The sequence below is a fragment of the Hyperolius riggenbachi genome, chromosome 3, assembly GCF_040937935.1.
Source record: "Hyperolius riggenbachi isolate aHypRig1 chromosome 3, aHypRig1.pri, whole genome shotgun sequence".
NCBI lineage: Eukaryota > Metazoa > Chordata > Amphibia > Anura > Hyperoliidae > Hyperolius > Hyperolius riggenbachi.
In genome coordinates, this window is record NC_090648.1 from 413,551,353 (window position 1) to 413,577,857 (window position 26,505).

The window sequence follows — 26,505 nt, forward strand, 5'->3', positions numbered from 1 at the left end:
CAGGGTGAATGCGCTTGTGGACGATCACTTGCTTTTGCTGCAATGACACGGTTTAAAATTTGTGCTGCACATACACAGAAGAGCCCAACTGGCATGACTGAGCCAGATTACAGGGGCTGATTGTGGCTGAATGGAGCCATCGGGAGGACAGCAATGGATGCAGCAGTGCTCATGAAGCCTCGGGTAAGTGTAAAATCTCTTAGGCCTAGTGCACACCGGAGCGTTTCCGCTGCGGTTTGCGATCTGCTTGCAGGTGCGGATCCGCTAGGTTAATGTATTTCAATGGGCTGGTGCACACCAGAGCAGGAGGCGTTTTGCAGAAACGCATACTCCCGGGCTGCTGCAGATTTTGGATTGCGGATGCGTTTCTGCCTCAATGTTAAGTATAGGAAAAACGTAAACCGCTCTGAAAAACGGCACTTCAGAGCGGTTTGCCAGGCGTTTTTTGTTACAGTAGCTGTTCAGTAACAGCTTTACTGTAACAATACATGAAATCTACTTTACCAAAACCGCTACACAAAACCGCAAAATGCTAGCTGAAACGCTGCAGAAAAATAAGAAAAAGCGTTTCAAAATCTGCTAGCATTTTGCGGATCTGCTAGCGGGTTTTGGTGTGCACCAGGCCTTACATCTGATCTCAGGTTTTCTTTAAGTAGTGACCAAGTCTGCCTAATACATGTGGTTAAAGAAGCCAAATTAAATTGCTACAGTGCTATAGACAGATCTTTTAAAACAAAGATTTGGCAATGTCATGTAATTAAAGTATTCCCAGCAAACAAGCAGCACACACATATACAGGATGATACAGATATACATTTCAAAAGATTTGCAAGATGGTAAGCGAGCAAGGAATGTTTCCTTTTGAACGCATGTGAGCCACCTTCCATGTGACTTGTGTTTCTAGTAAACACATGAAGATAATAGGGAAGAACGCAGATTGTAATTTCAAAAAATAGCTGTGTTGAGTTGACAAAAGCATAAATATTCAGATAGAATCAATTATATAAAGATAAACTATATTGCTCTAAGCAGTTCCACTTCATATTTCAGACAGATAACCACATAATGGTGAATGGTCTGTACTAAGGTTACAATTAAGTCTGGTGTACACACCATGCAATTTCCCGTCAGAGATGGGTCAAATAGATAATTTCCGACAGCTCTGATCTGATTTTCAATCGTTTTTCTGATTGATTTGCATAAAAGTGATCAGAAAAATCGATCTGAAATCCGATCGGATATGTCAGAAATTATCTATCGACCCATCTATTTAATGGAAAATTGCATGGTGTGTACCAGGCATTACTACTGGTTTTGTCAACAACAAAAATGGGAATTGAAAGGAAATAAATGACTCGGTGGAGCTAATCACAAAGCAAATTTCCAGCACACCATACCATGCGAGCAAAGCAAAGAGGAAGAAACTGTCGTCATCCAGTACTGAATGATCATTTATCATGTGATCACTCAGACTGGTATATTCAGGAAGTGGGTTATTGTGCCCTATGCCAATAATCTAGCAACTGCAATTTAAAGCGTGTGGAGTCAAAGTTTAACTGTTAATTCTGGTATGGGTTTTGTGCAATTTCATTTATTTAACGCAAAAACCATGGTCGGAACTGTCATGCTGCTTTGTTATTTTAGAAATAACATACCGTAACCAACTCTTCAGTGATATACACATCATTAGGCTGAATTTCCACTAACTCTGTTTTCCAAACACCTCTAACACGCATGCGGTATCTGAAGAACAGTGAAAGGAAAAAAAAAAAAAAAAAAAAAACACAACCGGGCTCTGCAGGTTTCAAGTGAAAATGCAGCCTTAGAGGCATTGTCCGCCCATCACAAGGTGAACTAATATTTTAAAAATATGTATTAGTCCTTCTCAAATCCTTCAGTATTTTAAAGTTATTAAAAATTACATTTTCATTTTAATTTCCAGGCAAAAATTTCCAAAGCTGACGCTAGTTTGGAATCTAGAATTCAACTTTCCCACATGGGTAATAAACTGCAGAGCTGGAACAGTAAGGGCCCGTTTCCACTAGGAGCGGTGCGATGCGGCTACATGGCCGCATCGCACCGCAGGTGTCCTGAAACACATGCACGGCAATGGAAGGGTTTCCACTGCGTGCATGTTGTGCGGAGTGGAGCGATCCGAGAATCTGCAGCATGCTGCAGATTCTCGCACGGCCGCATCCGTGTCCCATCTCCTCCATTGACTTTAGCATCGGGAGATGCGGAAGTGAAGCGATGCGGCTAGATAGCCTCGTTCGCATCACTAAGAAGTGGAAACGTGCCCTAAAGCTGGGGGGGTCACACAAAAATGGTGTCCAGTCTAATCAGTTTTTGACAGTTATCAGTTTTGTATTCGAGCATTTGAGTTTTCAATGGCTTTGTTCATACATAAATCTGTACATTTCCGGTCCAGTCTATTTTGTATCAATTTTCTGAATGTTCACACATAAAAGGTGTACAGTTCCAATCCGGTCAGGTAAAACTGATAGAAAACTGATGCAAAACTGACAGGACAGGGCTGAATGTACAGATATACTGTATGTATGAACCAAGCCTTAAAGGGAACCAGAGATGAACGTTTCACACAAAATAAACATATCAGTTGATAGCTTGTAAAGAATAAATGCTCTACCTGATAATTTTGCCGCTCTGGTGTGCCTTTTTTAGTGTTTTTTATCCATTATTGCTCCAGGAAAAATCAAATATGGCCGCCGGCTCATATCACTTCTGCTTCCAGGTTATGAGGTGTTCTGGATGTGCTGTCTAGGCTATATGAGACTAGGCTGCTATCTAGGCTAAATGCAGCCTTTCATCTATGTGCTTTCATATTGGTATGATCTGCCTGTAGGAAGTGTCACTGATAATAACTGCATTTTCATTCCTATGAGAATCTAGTGCACACAGAGCACACAGGGATCATTTTACAGCCACAGAGCTTCTCTCTCAGGAGCAGCCCCCTCCCATGTCATCACAGCTCTCAGTATGCAAAGCAGAAGATCTAAGCCAGGAGGGGGAAGGCTTGGGCTTGAAAGGACTTCACAGAAGAGTGACTCAGCTATAATGATTCCAGGTCAAACCTCGACTGAATTGTCGGTGGATTCTTATCACAGTTGCTAATAGACTAATTAAGCAGATAACAATGAAACTAAAAGCAGGGTAGGTGTTTACTGTCATGTTCCCACTGATAAATGTAATAAAATACATGAGGGTGCTTCATCTCTGGTTCTCTTTAAAGTGAACGAGAGACAAAGCACCCTCATGCATTTTACCATATATATCAGTGAGAACATTAGAGAAAACACCTACCCTGCTCTCGGTTTCATTATTTACTGTTCAGATTGCTTCTTATCAGCCCAGATAAAATCCCCGACTGAGCATTCAGTCTAGCTTTGCTATAATTACTCAGCTATAATAATTCCTGAGCAGAGTCACAAGGGGGCAGGCTTGGGCTTGAAAAGACAGTACAGAAGACATACTCCGCTATAAAGATTCCTGAACAAAGCCAGACTGAATGCTCAGTGGGGGATTTTATCAGGGCTCATAAGAAGCAATCTGAACAGTAAATAATGAAACAGAGAACAGGGTAGGTGTTTTCTCTAATGTTCCCACTGATATATATGGTAAAATACATGAGGGTGCTTCAGCTCTGGTTCCCTTTAAAGGGAACCAGAGATGAACGTTTCACACAAAATAAGCATATCAGTCGATAGCTTGTAAAGAATAAATGCTCTACCTGATAATTTCGCCGCTCTGGTGTGCCTTTTTTAGTGTTTTTTATCTATTATTGCTCCAGGAAAAATCAAATATGGCCGCCGGCTCATATCCCTACTGCTTCCGGGTTATGAGTTGTTCTGGATGTGCTGTCTAGGCTATATGAGACTATGCTGCTATCTAGGCTATATGAGAAAGGCTGCTGTGTGCTTTCATTTTGGTATGATGTGCAGCTACCTGTAGGAAGTGTCTCTCATAGGAATGAAACTGCAGTCATCATCAGTATCTACAGTATGCAGACAGAGTGCACACAGATCATATTGCATATTGCTCTGAAAACTTGTCTGTTTCAGAGGTTCTCTCTCAGCAGGAGCAGCCCCACCCATGTCATCACAGCTCTTAGTATGCAAAGCAGGAAATCTAAGCCAGGAGGTGGCAGGCTTGGGCTTGAAAAGACTCCACAGAAGAGTGACTCAGCTATAATGATTTCAGGTCAAACCTAGACTGAATCAGTCGGTGGATTCTTATCACAGTTGATAACAGATAGATTAGACTGAGAAGAATAAAATTAAAAGCAGGATAGGTGTTTACTGTCATGTTCCCACTGATAAATGTAATAAAATACATGAGGGTGCTTCGTCTCTGGTTCTCTTTAAGCGGTTTTCCCACTTGAGCCAAGAACAGACTTTTTTGTCCGCTATCCACTCACTGCAAAACTTAAAATTTTATATACAGGAGTCGATCACACTAAGTGGACTGCATTTCTGTGTAGTCTGCAATAATCCTGGAAGAGAAGATGCGTTGCGCATATAGCCTATAGAGGGTAACGCATCTGCCCCAGGCTCCAGCCGGAACACAGCAGACTAGGGCTTATACCGAAAGTCGTCTTAAGGCCCAAGACGATCTTCAGATCGCCAAAGAGGCAGTTTTTGCTGCCACTGTTACATACTCTGCTCCCGTCCCCCCTTCTCCAGTAAAGCTTCAATTTCATATGGCCTCACCGCATTGCATAGCCGCGATGGAGATGGTGAACGTTGCCTAGTAACGCTGGCTGCCAAGAAGTGATGTCACATTTCCTGGTACAGGCCTCGCTTTACTATGCGAGCACTCATTCACTCTTCACCGCGGCTCCCCCTGCAGCTATTCAATGCGGTTAGGCCATATGGAATTGAAACTTTACTGGAAGAGGGGGGCCGGGAGCGGAAGAGGGGGCCAGGAGCAGAGTATGTAATAGTGGCCAAGGGAAACATAGAGGGCGATCTGCCTATGTACACGAAAGGGGGTGGGAAGGGGGGATATGGATGGATAACCTGTACAGTGGCACCTATACACTGGCTAAACCTGTCCTGTGGCACCTATACACTGGCTAAACCTGTATTGTGGCACCTATACACTGGCTAAACCTGTACTGTGGCACCTATACACTGGCTAACCTGTACTGTGGCACCTATACACTGGCTAACCACTGTACTGCTGCACCTATACTGGCTAACCTGTAGTGCGGCACCTTGACTAGCTAACCTATACTGCGGCACCCATACTGGCTAACCTGTACCGCTGAACCTATAGCTGGCTTACCTATACTGATGCACCTATAGCTAGCTAACCTTTCCTAGGGCACCTATACTGGGGAACTCATGCTAACCACCGGTGTGCTGCTCCATTGTTATACATTGAAAATCGTGAATTTAATCAAAATAGCAATTTGACAGAAATCGTGCAACTCAATCTTTTCCTAAAATTGTTCAGGCCTACGGAAGACCATTGGAGCATTGGTTACACATGAGCTGGCGCAAGTGAAAACCGAGCCTTAACCACTTGAGGACCACAGTCTTTCTACCCCTTAAGGACCAGGCACTTTTTTTCCATTCAGACCACTGCAGCTTTCACGGTTTATTGCTCGCTCATACAACCTACCACCTAAATGAATTTTGGCTCCTTTTCTTGTCACTAATAAAGCTTTCTTTTGGTGCTATTTGATTGCTCCTGCGATTTTTACTTTTTATTATATTCATCAAAAAAGACATGAATTTTGGCAAAAAAATGATTTTTTTAACTTTCTGTGCTGACATTTTTCAAATAAAGTAAAATTTCTGTATACATGCAGCGCGAAAAATGTGGACAAACATGTTTTTGATAAAAAAAACACCATTCAGTGTATATTTATTGGTTTGGGTAAAAGTTATAGCGTTTACAAACTATGGTGCCAAAAGTGAATTTTCCCATTTTCAAGCATCTATGACTTTTCTGACCCCCTGTCATGTTTCATGAGGGGCTAGAATTCCAGGATAGTATAAATACCCCCCCAAATGACCCCATTTTGGAAAGAAGACATCCCAAAGTATTCACTGAGAGGCATAGTGAGTTCATAGAAGATATTATTTTTTGTCACAAGTAAGCGGAAAATGACAGTTTGTGACAAAAAAAAAAAAATAAATTTCCATTTCTGCTAACTTGCGGAAAAAAAAAAAAAAAAATCTGCCACGGACTCACCATGCCCCTCTCTGAATACCTTGAAGTGTCTACTTTCCAAAATGGGGTCATTTGTGGGGTGTGTTCACTGTCCTGGCATTTTGGGGGGTGCTAAATTGTAAGCACCCCTGTAAAGCCTAAAGGTGCTCATTGGACTTTGGACCCCTTAGCGCAGTTAGGCTGCAAAAAAGTGCCACACATGTGGTATTGCCATACTCAGTAGAAGTACTATAATGTGTTTTGGGGTGTATTTTTACACATACCCATGCTGGGTGGGAGAAATATCTCTGTGAATGACAATGTTTTCATTTGTTTTACACACAATTGTCCATTTACAGAGTTATTTCTCCCACCCAGCATGGGTATGTGTAAAAATACACCACAAAACACATTATACTACTTCTCCTGAGTACGGCGATACCACGTGTGGCACTTTTTTGCACCCTAACTGCGCTAAAGGGCCCAAAGTCCAATGAGTACCTTTAGGATTTCACAGCTCATTTTGCGACATTTGGTTTCAAGACTACTCCTCATGGTTTAGGGCCCCTAAAATGCCAGGGCAGTATAGGAACCCCACAAATTACCCCATTTTAGAAAGAAGACACCCCAAGGTATTCCGTTCGGAGTATGGTGAGTTGATAGAAGATTTTATTTTTTGTCACAAGTTAGCGGAACATGACACTTTGTGAAAAAAAATTAAAATCAATTTCCGCTAACTTGTGACAAAAAAAATAAAAGCTTCTATGAACTCCCCATACTCCTAACGGAATACCTTTGGGTGTCTTCTTTCTAAAATGGGGTCATTTGTGGGGTTCCTATACTGCCCTGGCATTTTAGGGGCCCTAAACCATGAGGAGTAGTCTGGAAACCAAATGTCGCAAAATGAGCTGTGAAATCCTAAAGGTACTCATTGGACTTTGGGCCCTTTAGCGCAGTTAGGGTGCAAAAAAGTGCCACACATGTGGTATCGCCGTACTCGGGAGAAGTAGTACAATGTGTTTCGGGGTGTATTTTTACACATACCCATGCTGGGTGGGAGAAATAACTCTGACAATTGTGTGTAAAAAAATCAAAAGATTGTCATTTACAGAAGTATTTCTCCCACCCAGCATGGGTATGTGTAAAAATACACCCCAAAACACATTATACTACTTCTCCCGAGTACGGCAATACCACATGTGTGGCACTTTTTTGCACCCTAACTGCGCTAAAGGGCCCAAAGTCCAATAAGTACCTTTAGGATTTCACAGGTCATTTTTGTTTCAAGACTACTCCTCACGGTTTAGGGCCCCTAAAATGCCAGGGCAGTATAGGAACCCCACTAATGACCCCATTTTACAAAGAAGACACCCCAAGGTATTCCGTTAAAAGTATGGTGAGTTCATAGAAGATTTTATTTTTTGCCACAAGTTAGCGGAAATTGATTTGAATTGTTTTTCTTCACAAAGTGTCATATTCCGCTAACTTGTGACAAAAAATAAAATCTTCTATGACCTCGCCATACACCTAATGGAATACCTTTGGGTGTCTCCTTTCTAGAATGGGGTCATTTGTGGGGTTCCTATACTGCCCTGGCATTTTAGGGGCCCTAAACCGTGAGGAGTAGTCTTGAAACCAAATGTCGCAAAATGACCTGTGAAATCCTAAAGGTACTCATTGGACTTTGGGCCCCTTAGCGCACTTAGGGTGTAAAAAAAGTGCCACACATGTGGTACCGCCGTACTCAGGAGAAGAAGTATAATGTGTTTTGGGGTGTATTTTTGCACATACCCATGCTGGGTGGTAGAAATATCTCTGTACATGACAATTGATTGATTTTTTTTTACACACAATTGTCCATTTACAGAGAGATTTCTCCCACCCAGCATGGGTATGTGTAAAAATACACCCCAAAACACATTATACTACTTCTCCTGAGTACGGCGATACCACGTGTGACACTTTTTTTGCAGCCTAGGTGCGCTAAGGGGCCCAACGTCCTATTCACAGGTCATTTTGAGGCATTTGTTTTCTAGACTACTCCTCACGGTTTAGGGCCCCTAAAATGCCAGGGCAGTATAGGAACCCCACAAGTGACCCCATTTTAGAAAGAAGACACCCCAAGGTATTCCATTAGGTGTATGGCGAGGTCATAGGAGATTTTACTTTTAGTCACAAGTTAGTGAAAAATGACACTTTGTGAAAAAAAACCAATAAAAATAAATTTCCGCTAACTTTTGACAAAAAAAATCTTCTATGAACTCGTCATACACCTAACAGAATACCTTGGGGTGTCTTTTCTAAAATGGGGTCACTTGTGGGGTTCCTATACCGCCCTGGCATTTTACGGGCCCAAAACCGTGAGTAGTCTGGAAACCAAATGTCTCAAAATGACTGTTCAGGGGTATAAGCATCTGCAAATTTTGATGACAGGTGGTCTATGAGGGGCCGAATTTTGTGGAACCGGTCATAAGCAGGGTGGCCTTTTAGATGACAGGTTGTATTGGGCCTGATCTGATGGATAGGAGTGCTAGGGGGGTGACAGGAGGTGATTGATGGGTGTCTCAGGGGGTGGTTAGAGGGGAAAATAGATGCAATCAATGCACTGGGGAGGTGATCGGAAGGGGGTCTGAGGGGGATCTGAGGGTTTGGCCGAGTGATCAGGAGCCCACACGGGGCAAATTAGGGCCTGATCTGATGGGTAGGTGTGCTAGGGGGTGACAGGTAGTGACAGGAGGTGATTGATGGGTGTCTCAAGGTGTGATTAGTGGGGGGAATAGATGCAAGTAATGCAATGGCGAGGTGATCAGGGCTGGGGTCTGAGGGTGTGGGCGGGTGATTGGGTGCCCTAGGGGCAGATGGGGGTCTAATCTGATGGGTAGCAGTGACAGGGGGTGATTGATGGGTAATTAGTGGGTGTTTAGAGGAGAGAACAGATGCAATGCACTTGGGAGGTGATCTGACTGCGGGTCTACAGGCGATCGGATGGTGTGGGTGGGTGATCAGATTGCCCGCAAGGGGCAGGTTAGGGACTGATTGATGGGTGGCAGTGACAGGGGGTGATTGATGGGTGGCAATGACAGGGGCTGATTGATGGGTGGCAGTGACAGGGGGTGACAGGGGGTGATTGATGGGTGATAGGTGATTGGCAGGTGATCAGTGGGTTATTACAGGGAAGAACAGATGTAATTAATGCACTGGCGAATTGATAAGGGGGGGTCAGAGGGCAATCTGAGCGTGTTGGCGGGTGATTGGGTGCCCGCAAGGGGCAGATTAGGGTCTGATCTGATAGGTAAAAGTGACAGGTGGTGATAGGGGGTGATTGATGGGTAATTAGTGGGTGTTTAGAGGAGAGAATAGATGTAAACAATGGATTTGGGAGGTGATCTGATGTCGGATCTGCGGGCGATCTATTGGTGTGGGTGGGTGATCAGATTGCCCGCAAGGGGCAGGTTAGGGGCTGATTGTTGGGTGGCAGTGACAGGGGGTGATTGATGGGTGATTGACAGGTGATTGACAGGTTATCAGGGGGGATAGATGCATACAGTACACAGGGGGGGGGGGGGGGGGGGGAGTCTGGGGGGGTCCTGGGGAGAATCTGAGGGGTGGGGGGGTGATCAGGAGGGGGCAGGGGGGGGGATAAAAAAAAAATAGCGTTGACAGATAGTGACAGGGAGTGATTGATGGGTTATTAGGGGGGTGATTGGGTGCACACAGGGGTCTGGGGGGTGGGCAGGGGGGGTCTGAGGGGTGCTGTGGGCGATCAGTGGGCGGGGGGGGGGCAGATCAGTGTGTTTGGGTGCAGACTAGGGTGGCTGCAGCCTGCCCTGGTGGTCCCTCGGACACTGGGACCACCAGGGCAGGAGGCAGCCTGTATAATACACTTTGTATACATTACAAAGTGTATTATACACTTTGTAGCGGCGATCGCGGGGTTAACATCCCGCCGGCGCTTCCGTATGGCCGGCGGGATGTTACGGCGGGTGGGCGGAGCCAGTTGCCGGGGGAAGCGCGCGTCATCAATGACGCGATCGCTTCCCCGGCATAGGAAAAGGACGCAACGCCCTAAGGCGTATTGCGGTCCTTAAGGCATCCACTTTGCCGCCGCCCATGGGCTGTGGGCGGTCGGCAAGTGGTTAAGCCCTAGAACATATACCAGATACCTTAAGCTGCATACAGACGGAAGACTGATGCCAATAACGACCGCCTCAGCCAATAATCCAGCATGTGTACAACACAGTACGGAACGACCACCTATTGGCTAGCAATCTGCCCAGAGGATCAACTCAGCCAAGCAACATCCGATTGCTTTGTCCGCACTGCTCGCCACACCAGCGCTCCGTTATCCCTTTGCCTCCCCGCATAGCAACAGAACGCATCTTCAGCTATACAGCTGACACACATCTGTAAAGTCCAGCCCAGCAATGTTGCCCGAGGGATCCCCAACAGGCAACATCAGTCAACCCACGTATACGGGCTTTAACCCCGGCCTGAGCTTGGGGTAGGAAAAAAAATGCTGTGAGCAGTAGTGGAGTCCCATGCGCCACCAGCGCTACGCAGCGGGACTCCAGCCTCTCTCTCCCAGGATCTGCGGGCACTCTCCGACCACTGGGATCCCCACAGCCCCGCTCTTCTTCCGGGGACCCGGCGGCCAATCAGATGAGCGGAGCGGTGGTGTGACCCCTGGCGTCATGGGGGAGAGAAATGTAAAAATGTTTAAATGAAAGGCTCCGATTGGCCCCAATTCTGCATGTATTGGATACAAATGTATGAAATACATTTTTATCAAATGTATTGTAGCCATTTTCTTTCCTGCTTGTGAGCTGTGTACTTTCTGATCTGCTTATTTTTGTATTACCTGTGTACCGATTTTTGCCTGGATTTTGACTACTCCCTTTGCCTGCTGCTTGTATTGACCTCTGCCTGGATTACGACTATGCTCCTTGCCTGCCGCTTCTGCCTGTCACCTGCTATGGTGTCAGCCTCAATGTGTCTCACCCCGGAAGCCTTGATTGAGTTCGAGGACAGCGATTCTGATTTGCAGTCGCTAGCGGACTCCACTGACAGCGACGCACCTGGTAACCTGTCGTCGTCTGAGAGCGAAAGTGACTCCATAACCACAGACACTGAGGTTAGTGATGCACGGGTGTGGTGCCCAATCAACACTACCCAGGCTCTGCCACCATGTTTCCCTTTTACTGGGAAGCCCAGCCTGAAGGATGAGTGTGATGACAGACCCCTGGCGTACTTGCAGCTATTCTTCAATGACACTGTCATTGAGAAAATCGTGGTGAAGACAAACCACTATGCGACGCAACTACTGCATGCTGCATGATGGCCCTTTTCAAGGAGCAGGATGTGGGAGCCAGTCACCAAGGACCTGTGGCTGTTCATTGGACTAATTATTCTGCAGAGGGTTGTGGGGAAGCCCCTGCAGAAGTGGTATTGGTCTACAAACAAGATCATCGCTACCCCCTTTTTTTGGCAAGATAACGTCGGAGTACCACTTTGGACCTATGAAGTATTTGCACCTCGCAGACAACACAAACTTCGACGAGTTCACCCACCCTGCGCCAAAGCTGAAAAAAAATTTGGGAGGCTTACCAGCTGGTGGTGAAAAATGTCAGGAACACCTATGTACCCGGGAGGGACATAATTGTGGATGAAAGCCTGATGGCCTTCAAGGACAGACTATCCTGGTTGCAGTATATTGCATTGAAGTGGGCCCGCTTTGGAGTCAAGTCCTATATGCTTTGCGAGACATCAATGGGATACATTTGGAATAGCGTTATGTATACCGGAAAAGGGACAAAAATGTAACCCTGCTTTCAACAGCTACGGACTGGCGACTTCATCTGTGCTGACTTTGGTGGAGCCTTTGATGAACAAGGGATACTGTGTGACCACAGACAACTTCTATAGTTCCCCTGAAGTTTTTGACATTTTGATCAGGAACAAAAGTGATGCCTACGGCACTGTTCGGCCTAACCAGCGAGAAATGACAACAGCCTTCGCCAAGCAAAAACTAAAAACTTTGTGGCTAGGCAGAAGGTAAAAATGGTGGCACTCCGCTGGCGTGACAAGAAGGACATTTGTGTGCTCAGCACTGTCCATGATGCATCTTCTGTCAGAACACGAGGAGGTAAAATCCTTGACAAGCCTCAAGTCATCCGGGACTAAAATCACACAATGGGTGGGGTGGACAGAGCTGACCAAGCGATGACGATCTATCCTGCAGTCCGCAAACAGCAGAAGATATATAAAAAAAATATATATTTTGTCATCTGTTGGAACAGAGCATTTGGAATGCTTTCATTCCAAAAACACAGTAACAGGCCAGTTATGCATGTTTATTTGGAAAATGTGCGAATGCATCTGCATGAAGTACCAGACGACAACAGCAGATGCGAGAGTTGGGTGCTGTGCATCGTACATTGCAAATCCTGAGCGCCTCACTGGCCATCACTTTACCGAGATCATGCCTCCCACTCCCAAAAAAAGCTACACCAACGAGGATGTGTATGCTGCAGCAAGACTGATAGCAAGGGCAAAAAAGTCCAGAAACAAACCAGATTCTACTGCCAGGATTGTAATGTCGCCCTGTGTGCCGTTCCTTCTTTTAAAATATACCACACGCGGGAGGTGTACTAGGTATATGTACTGCATGTACATACAGTATATATAATCTGCTGCCTTATTTGTACAGGTTTGCCATTTCATTCTATTGATAAATTCAATTATTTCAGCAAATTTGTGTTTCAGTGCTCTGCATACACACCTTTGTGCACAAGCCTTTAGTCTGGATGCCAGCTCCAAAGAGAAGCTGAAAGCCTAAAGAAAACCAAAACTGAAAAAGGTCACTGCCAATAGTGTTGATACGTAAATAGAAAAATGTTCACAAAGAGAAAGAGAAATGGACAGAACATTTTCTGCTCTAAGTGCCATTTAAAAATTCCATTCCTACTAACATCCTGCACACAGGTGGTGGATGGGTCAATCGAATGTGGCCACGTAATGCTTAGAGTATGAAAACAGATGCCAGACCACATTTTTCAGTGTCGCAGCAGAAAACATGAGGTGGTGGCAAAGTGCTTTGAGCCTGTGAGCATGGAAATGGCACGGTGCCGCTGTCTTACGTTCACTGCCTGATATTTCTTCCTGGAGAGGTGAGCACAGCTTGTGTGTGCAGTTACCAGCTCCAAAAGACAGACATACTACATTTTCTGAAAGCTTTTGCTGTACGTGTTCTTCCCCCCAACATTTCGCCTCAAGTTTCTATAAGGTTGGCATGGGACCTTGTTAAAGAGATTCTGTAATGAAAACAGTTCCCCTGGGAGGTACTCATCTCAGTAGGGGGAAGCCTCTGGACCCTATCGAGGCTTCCCCCGTACTCCTGTGTCCCACGGCGGTCTCGGTAAAGCCCACGGAACGCACAGCCGACAATTTGTCAGGCTGTGCAATATTTACCTTTTCTGGCTCCAGCGGGGGCGCTGTTGCGGCTCTTCCCACAGAGATAGGCGAAAATAGCCGATCTCCATCGGGTCTGCTCTACTGCGCAGGCGGCTTGCGCCTGCACAGTAGATTGACCCGACGGCGGTCAGCTATTTCCGCCCATCTCCAAGCGGAGAACCGATACTGCGCCTGCGTTGGAGCCGGAAAGAGGAGCTTTATCGCCGCCACCGTGGGACACAGGAGGATGGGGGAAGCTTCGATAGGATCCGGAGGCTTCCCCAACCCAAGGTGAGTACCCCCCAGGGGAACTTTTTTCGTTACAGATTTTCTGTAAGGAAAAACCTTACCTCTGGTGATTACAGAAACACCCTCCAGCAGCCTAACAGAGATGGTCAATGAGATGCAATAAACTGACTTGTATGCCAATGTATTGCAAATTGCATGGAGCTTGGAACTTTCTACTAATTTTGATTAACCCAAATCCAAGTCTGCAAGCAAATCAGGGCTATAGAGTCAGTACGAAAATCATCCAACGCCTCAGTTTATAAAACCACAGACTCAGATTTCAGGTACCCAAAAAAGAGCTGCAACTCCTCAACTCTGACTTCACAGCCCTAAAGAAAGTCTGAATTGTTTGCATTTCACGGACCATCTCTATAGCCCAAACACCATGACACTGTGGTGATGTATAGAAGGGAGGCCAAGTAATTTTTGTCAAGAAGCGAGGTCCATGACCGTCTCAGAGCAACAAAAGGCCATTTCCAAATAAGCTCCACCTACCTGTACACAGGATTTGCTGCTTCTACAGGTTTCTTCTGTACAGGAGCTGTATAATACAGTCCCGGCCGCCAGGATGTGACTCAGGAGAAAGTGTTTCTCCTGGTATGCATAAGATCACATGCCTGCCTAAGGTAAGCTTAATAAGAAATCATAGTGTAAGCACACCAACACTTCAAGTACAAGCCCTCTAACAGTTACAAGGTCAAGCAACTTGAAACTAATCAAAAAATTAGGTTTAATGCTGGGTTCATTTTGTAGCTGATTAGATGGTCCGATAGATAATTTCCGACATGTCCGATCTCACTTGCGATTGTTTTGCCACTCGATTTCTGATAGAAGTGAATGGAAAAAGAAAAAACGAGAGGAAGATAAGAATCGAGAGCTGAAATCGAGCAGCAAAAACGATCGAGAGCAAAAACGCACAGCAGAAAGGAAACGTGTATTCCCAGCAAATGTTCTTATATACAAATTGTACCTTAGAGTCTTATGGTAGCCACTAATGATCCAATCTTTTTCATCCAATCTTACCAAAAATCTATGTAGTATAAGGGTAAATTAAGTGAATATACTGAATGGATACTTCAGGCAGTTACCTTATATTACATAGAAATGGTAAGATTGGATGAAAAAGATTGGATCATTAGTGGCCACCCTTAGAAACTCCTAAAGAGGATTTTAATTTAACTGCATACTTAAAGAACACCGGAAATGAGAGGGATATGGAGGCTGACATTTATTTCATTTTAAACAATACTAGTTGCCTGGTTGCTTTACCGAGCCTCTGCGGGCTCGTTTCCACTTGTGCCCAACGTGCATTTCTGAACAGCACCCTGTTACTTGTGACAATGCGAATACGCATGTGATTGCCTCTAGCTGTGCCCGTTTTCAAAATGTATTGAAAGTGCCCTTTAAAGTAGTGTGTACACTTGGCTAAAAGTGTACCTCTAGGAAAAAGGTGCCCCTATAGGGTACTCCCCTCAGGAGTCTGCTGCGTCATGTGCGGCCACAGGAGAGCAGAAAGGACATACTACGCATGTGCAGCGCAGTATGTCCGGATTACAAGCCAGGAGAGCCGTCTGACTAGCGAGAAGACTAGGAAGGATTAGAGGAGAACGGCAGCTGATGGAGGGGAATGGAAGGCGTAGTACACAAAGAGTAACTTCGCTTACGCAGAACACTCCCGCCACGGAAGAGTGACTTAGGGGTGCAAGCGGCCAGGACTGTGCATGCGTAGTGACCTGCAACCCAGCTGGATCATGGGCCTCAAAGTGGGGTAACGGAGGTTACCAGATAGTCAAAGGAGCAGACTGACTACAGAGGGCTGGAGGGAACCCCTGGTTAGTAAAAATCCTTATAGTTTTATTGGTCTCATGCTTACTACAAGACAGCAACTTGAGTCCCAGTTGCATTGGTACACCTGCTGAAATATCTGAAATTGGTCCTTTCTTGATTGATTCACAGTGTCTATGGGCCATTCTGCAGGAGGTATGCTAGCTGTAGGTACTTGCCCGCCTACCATCTATAAACGAAGCATCATGTGTAACTCAAAACCAGAAGATCCACGTATTTTAGCTTTTACTCATGCATACATATGTGTATTTGTGTCTAGAGTACAGAGGGCATGCTGCTGTGCAATTATACCGTAAACACATCATTGTTTGGATTAAACAAATAATAAACAAGGTTAAACGTCCACACAACAATTTACTAGTGAATATTCTGGGTAACTTAAAGGGAAGGTTCAGGGAGGGCGGTAAATAAATAAAAATAAAGATCCACTTACCTGGGGCTTCCTCCAGCCCGTGGCAGGCAGGAGGTGCCCTTGCCGCCGCTCCGCAGGCTCCCGGTGGTCTCCGGTGGCCGACCCGACCTGGCCAGGCCAGCTGCCAGGTCGGGCTCTTCTGCGCTCCAAGGCCTGGCACTTCTGCGTCCCACGCGGACGCGCTGATGTCATCGGACGTCCGCCGGGCTGCGCAGTACAGCCCGGCGGACGTCCGATGACGTCAGTGCGCCCACGTGGGACGCAGAAGTGCCAGGCCTTGGAGCGCAGAAGAGCCCGACCTGGCAGCCGGCCTGGCCAGGTCGGGTCGGCCACCGGGAGCCTGCGGAGCGGCGGCGAGGGCACCTCCTGCCTGCCACGGGCTGGAGGAAGCCCCAGGTAAGTGGATATTTTTATTTTTTTACCGCCCTCCCTGAACCTTCCCTTCAAAAGCAAACAGATGTCATCTTTTAAAGGAATGATTATTATCCACTCATAATCTACATTAGAACACGCAGCAAACAAAATTAGAACTATGGTGGCTAAACACTTGTAGGTTGCTACCCGTAATGGCAAAACAATCGCTCTATGATCGGACTTTGACCAGAGAGCGAACAACTACACACATGCACCTTATAGATTTCAGCAGGAAATCTATTGAAAAATAATTAAACAGCACAGAACCCAGCCTTCCCAGCACCTGATGGCAGTATTGGTATTCTTCCATTTTATTACAAGCACTTCAGCTTTTGAAACTGATCAAGGACGACATCTTGTTACATTAGTAGCTAAAACCAAATTTCACTCAGGAAGTAATAAATTGCCTGTTAGATTGGGTCACTATAAACTCTTGTATGGCTAGCCTTATGCAGCCTCCAATAGTACAACTTGCAATCGTACTGCCCCAGGACTACTAGAATAAATGTCCGAACTGTTGATGATCTAAGCAGGGCTGTGGAGTCGGTACAAAAATCTTCCGACTCCAACTCCGACTCCTCAGCTTCTGAAATCACGACTCCGGGTACACAAAATTGCTCAGACTCCGACTCCTCGACTCCTTAGTCTAATACTTAACAGGGCTGTGGATTTTGTACAAAAATCATGCGACTCCGACTCCTCAGTTTCTGAAACCACGACTCCAACTCCGTGTGCCCAAAATTGCTCCGACTCAGACTCCTCGACTCCGACTCCAACTCCACAGCCCTGAGTATACGTCTAGAAATTTAGGTCCGATTCACTTCATAGGGGTCGACTTATACACGAGTCATGGGCAACACTGAGCACAGAGTAATGTGTGTACTAATATTGACATTCTCATTTGCAGCAATTTACCCTGTGGTAAATAACACTTTCTTGATAAAGGAAATGCCAAGAAAACACAGGTGTGAAAGTCCTGGCCACCACAATAAACAAGGGACGGGGTAGGGAGAAAATATCGGGCTGCATAAATGCAGCACTTCTGGGCCTGGAGGAGGTATTGACTGCACTTAAAGGATACCACAACCCAAAGGCTGTGGTAAAATTAGGTGATGAAAAGGGAGTTAAAATTAGATACTTACCGCCTCTCTTGCTCGCTGCTGTCAGCCGCCAGTCTTCTTGAATTAAGCCCAGTGTCCCGGCGACAGTGGTGACCTCTAACCCGGATACGCATGCGCAGTATGTCCTTTCACCGCTTCTGCCGGCGCATAATTTCGGCAGAAGCAAGTTCAGTCCCCTGCCTCCTCCTTCATAGCGTCTTGCGCTCCATGGAAAATAGAGTGTCAGGTGATAAGGAGTCGCACTGGACGCTTGGACTAGGAGTGAGTTCGTAGGGGAGTGAGTTTGGACAGGATTAGTATGTTTGCAGACACTGCGAACTGTTTGTTTTGTAAATAATAACGACAAAGAAAAAACATAACATGCAATTGGCCATTTGTACATAGATGCATTGACAACTATGTACATGACTATTAATCCTCGGCATGCGTATTATATCTCTATCTATCTATCTATCTATCTATCTATATATGCGCTAGCGGTTGAAAGCAAGTGTGTTCCAGGCCTCAGACTGATTATGTAGCCATCTTCAAAGACATCAAAAAAGCTGTCAGAACCAATGTTAATGTTAATCTTCAAATCCAATATACATAAAGCCAATGTTTCGAGACATTCAGTCTCTTCCTCAGGGCATACAGAATGTATGTCGGCAGCTTATCTGTCTTATATCATGCACATATTCACTAGTCTCTACAATGTGAAAGGTCCGGCAGCTGTGACTCCAGTGTAGCCGCTACCAGGCAGTTCATCAGGACACCGATTGCAAGTTTACTGTCACCCAAATCATACACAAATGATAGGTTTGGAAGGCAGGTGGAGAGGGAGGCATTTTATATTCACCAAATTAAGCACAGTCACAATCCTTAACTGAAAATCAAAGCACCATTGCTTTTATTAACATAAAAATAACTGAAAAAATAAATTTTGAAACAAACATTTTCTATGATTTTTAAAAGAGATCTAAATTTTAGCCTCTGGTTTCATTAAAAACAACCAATATAGACCAAGAAAACATAATAAATGAAAAGTCAATCTTCCTAAATTAGCAGACAAATCACATCTGTTGATAGTGACAGTACACAACTGACAGACAGCCACTGCTCAATCAATCTATATTTTACTGAACACATTTAAATGCACACAACAAGCGAAACTGCGAATAACAACATCTCGTAGTCTTATGTCTTCACTATAGCATCCCCCATCAGTGATGCCACAGACATGCTCACTGGCCTGAAGTTAGGGAACAAAGCCCTGACGTCAATTACTGGAGATTCAGCCCATCACAGGCCTGATCATCACAACACACGCTGAGCCATGAACAACTAGTGATTTTCTCCTTCTACGACTATAGCAAAGGAATCACAAGCTACAATCTACATATGTACAGTATACAATGAAAGGATAAAGATTGGGCTGAATGATAGATGCAATAAATTGGAAAAGGGTGATTATTTCATATGAAGATACTGTCTGCATTGCTAGGACTTGTCATCACAAAGGAACTGTTTAAAGCGGAAAAAGCTGGATAAACAGATGAGAGAACAAGGCCTGCAGGCCCACTCAACACAAATCTTTAACAGACTTATTTTCAGGCACTACAGCAAATGCCATCAGTAGGTTTCCCAGTTACAAAAGCATTTCAAGCAGTGTCTAGAAATGAGGATGTCACCCCTAAAAAATGTCTTCTCATAGGCTTCCACCCACAAATTTGGTTACTGGAATCAGAAAACAGTGTACAGCGATTAATTCACAACCAATAACCACTGAGGGACTGCTCAGGCCATGGTCAAATGCAAAGTGTGTCTGCCTTACCTCCCCCTCAGGCTTGACACACATTTCGTGTCAGCAGTACTGTTATAAATAGGGGCTGGGGGAGGGATACACATTACATATCCTGACAGCGCAATCCAGTCATTGGAAATCCCATCAGCTACAGATTATCTTTTTTTTTTTTGAACAGACAACTCCATACATGTTCCTCCACTACTTAATTAACACTAATTACCAAAACAAAGATTGCAGTAGGTGCCAAGTGGGAGTAAAAAAATGCTCAGACTGTAAATGATAAACCTTCCCCCTTGAGAATAATTTACAGACAGCACACCAGTGACAAGAGGGAGGGAAAACAATTAAATGATGCAGTTCAGGTAAAGCCATGAAAATACTGGCAGCCAGTGCAATAAAGCTAAAATTATTGACCAGAGTTAACTCTCTGTACTGTGAAATGTGTCTGGAACATGAACTAACTAAACTGCTGCATAATGAAACTACCATTTTCTTGCGCATGCTTGATCCTAACTGGTTGAAGAACAAAACAGTTGCCATTTCTAACTATATGCTTAGTATGCCAATAGTAACATAGCATTTCAGTAGTTCATATTCTCTGTGGATAATGAATACAGAAACTGGTTGACTGTCCAACGTCACAAGAAAGCTGGCCTAAACTATACAACTGACTGACCAAAACCAACATTGCAGTTCATTTTTTTGTTTGTAATACTGATTGCAACAATGATAGTAAATACTTAAATCCCCTTCAATTCTAGCCAAAGTATATGTTTTTATCTAATTGTATGTCTAATTGGGAAAAAAAAAATTATACTAGCAGCATTTTTGGAATGTTTGCGTTTTGCCAGCAACTGTCAAAACTCTATGGCAGTGGATCCCTATGATGGTGCTTCCACTGCAGTGCTTGTGCTCGGTGACCAGGTTGCAGCTTTTTTAGAACGATCGCATTGATGGGATGCAGGACCAAATAGCGATTGCTCGGGTAAAAAACAAACAAAAAAAAAAACAGGAAAATCATGGACTGCCACAATTTCACAAAGCGCCACCAGTGGGTTTCAGGCCAAAGACTGTTTAGCCACCCATTTTACAGCCAGCCATGCACCATGAAATCCTGTATAATCTTACCAATTCTACGGTATATAGTACATGTACAAACAATCATTAACCAAGCAATTGGAGAATAATTAGCTTTATGATCCTGGTAAGACATACAAACTTTTGGTTCAGCCCCCCCCTTAATTCTGGTTTCCGTACAGAAAACATTCACATAAAGTGGGATTTTTAAGTCATACCTACTTCCAACCCAACGCTGCATGCAAAAAAAAAAAAAAAAAAAAAAAAAAAAAAAAAAAAAAAAAAAAACCTAATTAACATTGCCAGGGTACCTGCACATCACCATGCTGAATAATTCCATGTGCAGCCAGGAACAAGCGTGTAACAATACCAGGAAAAAGGGGCAGACACTGATGGTAAGGCTTGGTTACCATTACCCCGGAAAATGACATTTTTATGTCCCGCAATGAAACTGATAGTAAACAGATAGAATTTTACAAATAGGATCCATTTTCACTATAGGTGCGTACACACGCTCTACGGCCGCCAACGACTGGTCCGCCTGACCCACCCGCTGGGCAGACTTTCAACCGACAGTAGCGCGTGTGTACGCACTGTCGGCAGACTGTTAAAGCTGTTTCTGAACGATCTGCTCAGCGGATCGTTCAGAAACAGCCTTATCAGTCCGCCAACAGCGCGTACACACGCGCTACTGTCGGCTGACAGTCCGCCCAGCGGGAGGGTCTGACGGACCAGTCGTTGGCGGCCGTAGTGCGGGTGTACGCACCTTTATGAGTCTGCAACGGATCCATTGGATTTGTTGTGTTAAGCTTAACGCACTTTTGTGCGGTCCATGATTTTTCCTGGAGAGCGGATGAGTTTCCCATTTGACCTTTGGTGGAAACGGATCTGACCCGGGATCAAACTAGACCACATACTAACCATCAGAGTGGACAATACACTGTCCACTCCTGCTGGCCATTGGGAGTCCGGGTCAAATGGCAACCCAGCATTGGGCTACATTCCTACTATGTCAAAACTGGCCTAATTTCCGCAACTGAAACCAGCGGTAAACCGAGGTGCTTGACAGATGATCCTATATTATGCATAGTATCCTTTCACTAGTTACCTAGGTCTGTCACCACCGCCGCAGTGCACACCCACCCGCCCGCCCATGCCCCCTCCTTCCTGGCCTCGTCCACCTCATCCATCCCTGGTCATCCTCCCAGCTCTGCGCTGTGCGTCCGCTGCCCTAGCAAACACAGGGACGAGCCGGCTGAACTGCACGCACATGCGCAGTTCAGTTTTCACACGGACAAATGATGACGCAGGGACAGTTAGGGATTATTATATAGGATACCCATGTCCATTCATAATGAATCCGCTGTATCAAGCAGATCACACGTATGACAATTACCAGACACTAGACATAAGTCAGACGGGTCATAAAAGCATCGGTATGTATTAAATGTCAGATGCAATAGACACACCAGGAACTCTAGGAGCAGTAGTGTTGTACCAAGGACGTTCCAGCACATCAGTTGTCAATGTGCCAAGCATGAATCTTATATAGTTGGAATGGTGCCTAAGGCCCGGTTCACACTGGCATTAAAAACTGTCTGTTTAGCGGACCTAATGCTAATGGATGTGAACGGCTCCTATGTTATAAGTCGACCTGAACTCACAGGACAGAAGGAACAACATATAGAAATGCACCCTGTATGTACTTAGTTTATCCTGTCTAATTCCCCCTAATCTATGACTAAGGACACATTGTAATTTGATCCGGTACTTATCCGTTAGCCGGGTGCATCCGGCAGGTGGCGCTAATTACTATTCCCCCTCCAGGCCGACATGGATAGTAGGGAAAGATGCAACTCTGGTGGAGTTTTGTCGCCACCTGCCGGATGCGCCCGGCTAACGGATAAGTACCTTTGATCCCTCAGCTGTGTCAGCTGAATGCCACGACAGAGAGCTAATTGGTAAACACAGGAGGTTAACAATATGTCTACTTCTATGAAAGAAGGAAGTAGAAACACTGCAGAATTTCTATCAGCTGTAACAAATAAATGTTTTTCTTTAAAGATTATTATGCTGTTGTGTATCTTTTAGAGGAAAGAATCGTTCAGGTCTGCTTTAATAAAAATAATCCATTTACATTGCATCGTTCAAACGGCATTCGGCCGAACGGGGTTCAAATTGACGGGTGCGTCACAATGACCACGTGCTACCGGAGAACGGAAGGTAATGGATTAAAAACTGATCCATTTTGACATGGATCAGTTTTTGATTTGTGCAGCGTAAACCAGCAGCAAAAATAGTTTATTGGATCAAAAGTCAGCAGATCGATAGGCATGTTAACGGATCCTCCACTGTCTGTTGCTAGCGGATCCGTTGGTTTAATTCCAATGAGTGGAACGCTACGTTGTGAGGCACACATCTGATGAAACAGACAACAGACTCTGAAGTAACACTGCCTACAGAGTAAAGTAACACCCTAAAATTAACAGAAAGGGCACACAGAGCTGGGCTCTGGGAGGGTTGAAGGAGTAATATGTTAAATGCTCAGGCAGGCAGCCCTGGCCTAGGGACCTAATCCTGGAGAGGGGTCGAATTTACATACCAACCTCCAACCCCCCTCAAGTAAGTGTTCATGTAAATAGCACTGTGAAAGGGAGCTGATCATGGAAGGAAGGGGGCCTCCTTTAAGTAAGTGATGTGGAAGGTAGTAGTGGGGGAGGGAGCTGATCCGGGGGTACAGGAACTCCCTGCTGGCTGGTGATTACGCTGGGAGCAGTGTGGGGGAGGTAGAGAATCTACTGCCGGTAGGAAGTACACAGTCGTGAGTGAGGGACTGGTCCCGAGAGCTGGCAATCAGGGGAGTACATGACAATACACCCGGGCAAACACATAGCAGTAAGGGGGAGGGGGTGATGATGGCGCAGCGATACGGCGGCCTGGATCAGTGACTCTCACCTCTAGTTTCGCCTTCTGTGAGGCCTCCGGTCCCAGTGCTGCCACAGCACCGCCTCTTCCCTCTTCCTTCCACCGAATATAATGGGATTAGCCCAGCGGCTCTTCCCTCAGTGGCTGCCCTGAGCTTCCTGTGTTCCTCCCGCAGTCAGGCCCATGACTGTCCTCTTCTCAGATCGAGTCCTCTACGTACAGCACCCTTCCACTCAGTACCTCCCTGCCCGGTGTCTCTGGACGCCTCCCGGTTTCTCTCAGCTACTGTGAGGAGGGGAAGAGGGGGTGGTGGAAGCTCCAAACCGGTCACGTGACGCGCCACAGGCGGAGCTTGCGACGTTCGAAGACTGTCTCCGGGCCGTTCGACGAACCGCACAGTCTGCCTGAGATAGCGCATGCGCGAAGTTCTTAGTCACAGAGTAGATTAGCTCACACTCTCTATATGTCGCCTGCTAAAGGCTTGTCCGCCATTTTGTTGGCTTCTCCCGCTATTGGGATATATTAGATGAGAGACTATCAATAAAAGAACCGTTTATGTACATCTGAGTGAATTGTGATATGTGAGCAACTTTAGCCGGTGTTGTTTTGTAACAATGGTAGCTATAGTTGTGGAGATTGGTGCGCCCTCCAGTGGAATGCATGAGTATGGCAATTCGTAGCTTTGTGAATCGGGTACTTCTGTTATTGCATAGCATTCTAGTAAGGAGGCTTTTTGATCTCTTCCAGCCCCTAATGTTGGGAATACACAATGAGATTTTTCAGCAGATTTACTGTCCGATCGTTTTTACATTCACTTCTATGAGAAATCTATCAGAAAAACGATCGAAAATCACATCGGACATGTCGGAAATTATCTATCTACCCAAAAAAATCTCACAGTGTTTTCCCAACATTATGCTGGGTATACACGATGCATTTTTTTCGTCAATTTTCCGATCGATTTCCGATTCAATACTCAAGTCAGAAAACCACTGCGCATGCGTTGCCGTGTCCTTGATTCCACCGATGTCACCAGGAATGTATAGCACAATCCCAGTATGGTCTGTGTCTGCGCAGTACGCTCCTGGTGACATCAGCGGGATTGAGGACATGGCAACGCAGGCGCAGTGGTTTTCTGACTTTAAAGTCGGAAATTCCAGAAGTGAACCGGAGGCGGGGCCGGAGCATCGGTGAGTGGCTGCGCGGGCGCAGGATGTCTGCGGGGGACCGTTAGAAGCCCCGGGTAAGTTCAACTCATTTTCCCCCGACCCCTACAGTATCCCTTTAAGTAAAGTAAATAATGAAAGTATACAACTAACGCTAAGTCCACACTATGTAATTTCCCATCTGACTGACAGGAATCCAGCGATTATTTCTAATGTCCACTCTGCTCCCTGATCAATAACGGAATAGATTTTGTAAAGTTATCAATGGAAAACCGATCCCATTATCGGTCAGGAGTAGTTTGTACATATACACACAATACAACAATTGAATCGTGAGTACTCAGCATTTGGAAAAACTGCATCAAGTTCACAGCCTGATATTGATTACCACAACCAGCAGTAAGCATAAGCTATTTTCCCTCCTTTTGGTACTACTGTTACATAGGCTTCTAATATCTGTTTTGTGCTTTCTCCAGTATATTATTTAAAAATGCTTTAAATCTTTAAAATTTGTATAATATTACTGTATATACTAGAGTATAATCCGACCCCCCACAAGTTTTACCTAAAAAAACCAAAAAATATGATTGACTCGAATATAAGCCAATGGTAGGAAATGTGCCAGCAGCGGTGCAGGTGGAAGTGATTAAGCTATCTTTTACCTCACCAAAGACAAGGGAGTCAAAGTAACCAATCAATGCAATAGAATTCTACATACAGATTTTGTGTCAGCTCACATAAAAAAAAATTCTTTTTGGAATTATATAATTGAAATGATCACAAACACATTATGGCCTTACGTTTAACCAGGGGGCTGCTATGAAAACAGACTTTAACTGATCATGCTTCTATACACATGGCATGGCTGGAAAGTGTACTGGTTAAGGGCTCTGCCTTTGACATGGGAGACCAGGGTTCGAATCCTGGCTAGGTCAAGTACCTATTCAGTAAGGAGTTCAAGGCAAGACTCCCTAACACTGCAGGGTGGCCTCTTGAGCACGTCCCAGTGGTTGCAGCTCTTGAGCGCTTTGAGTCCGACAGGAGAAAAGCGCTATACAAATGTTCGGATTATTATTATTATATTATTATTACCCAGCCTTCCTCCCTGCCATATGCACAGTGATGCAGGTCGATTTGGTGGCCTTGTAATCTGCCCTCCATGCCCCACCAGACCAGAATGTGTGGCAGTTTGGAGGTGTCCTGTGTCCCCCTCCTAGTGCACCCCCACTGAATATTGAAAAAAAACTGCACTATGACAGCCGTGGACTTCCACCATGTGCACAGTGATGCAGACACATTTGGTGGCTGTGTAACCCGCCCTCTGCACCCAAGCACCACCAGACCTGAATGTATGGCAGCTTTGAGTTGTCCTCTGTGGTGATCCGTCGGACCACCGCCGGGAGACGTCTGCAGCCAATACCAGTAGCAATATCATTGAATCCCTGCAGTTGCACATGTGATGTGAGGCGCCAGTAAAGGGCGCCTTAGCAATGATACTGGTATCGGCTGCAGCCGTCTCCCGATGGCGGACTGGTAAGCAACTGAAGTGTACACTGCTATGCAGATCCCGATGGGAAACTCATGGGGCGGCACAGAGGGCAACCTAAAGCTACCATACATTCCAGTCTGGTGGTGTGGGCCTGTGGAGGGTGGTTTACATGGCCACCAAATGTGCATTCATCACTGAGCACATGGTGGGGGCCATGGCTTTCATCTTGTAGCCTTTTTTTTATATTGCGCTCGGAGGCTGCTGGTTAATTTCTACAGATGCACTATATAGAGCTTTTTGACAACTGCATGATGGCTTGGTACAATAGCTGCACCAAAGCCGGTGTAGTGAAATTT

At 45.3% G+C, this 26,505-nt stretch overlaps 1 protein-coding gene across 3 annotated transcripts in view; it reads right to left on the minus strand.

The window, feature by feature from the left end:
- The window catches only part of AFF4 (ALF transcription elongation factor 4), a 150,980-nt gene extending 127,121 nt beyond the window's left edge, over positions 1-23,859 (minus strand). For all 3 annotated transcript variants that reach the window (XM_068277475.1, XM_068277474.1, XM_068277472.1), the window contains exon 1: positions 23,525-23,859. The gene's annotated coding sequence lies outside the window, so the exon portion shown is untranslated. The remainder of the gene's footprint in view (positions 1-23,524) is intronic.
- Positions 23,860-26,505: the final 2,646 nt, after the last annotated feature.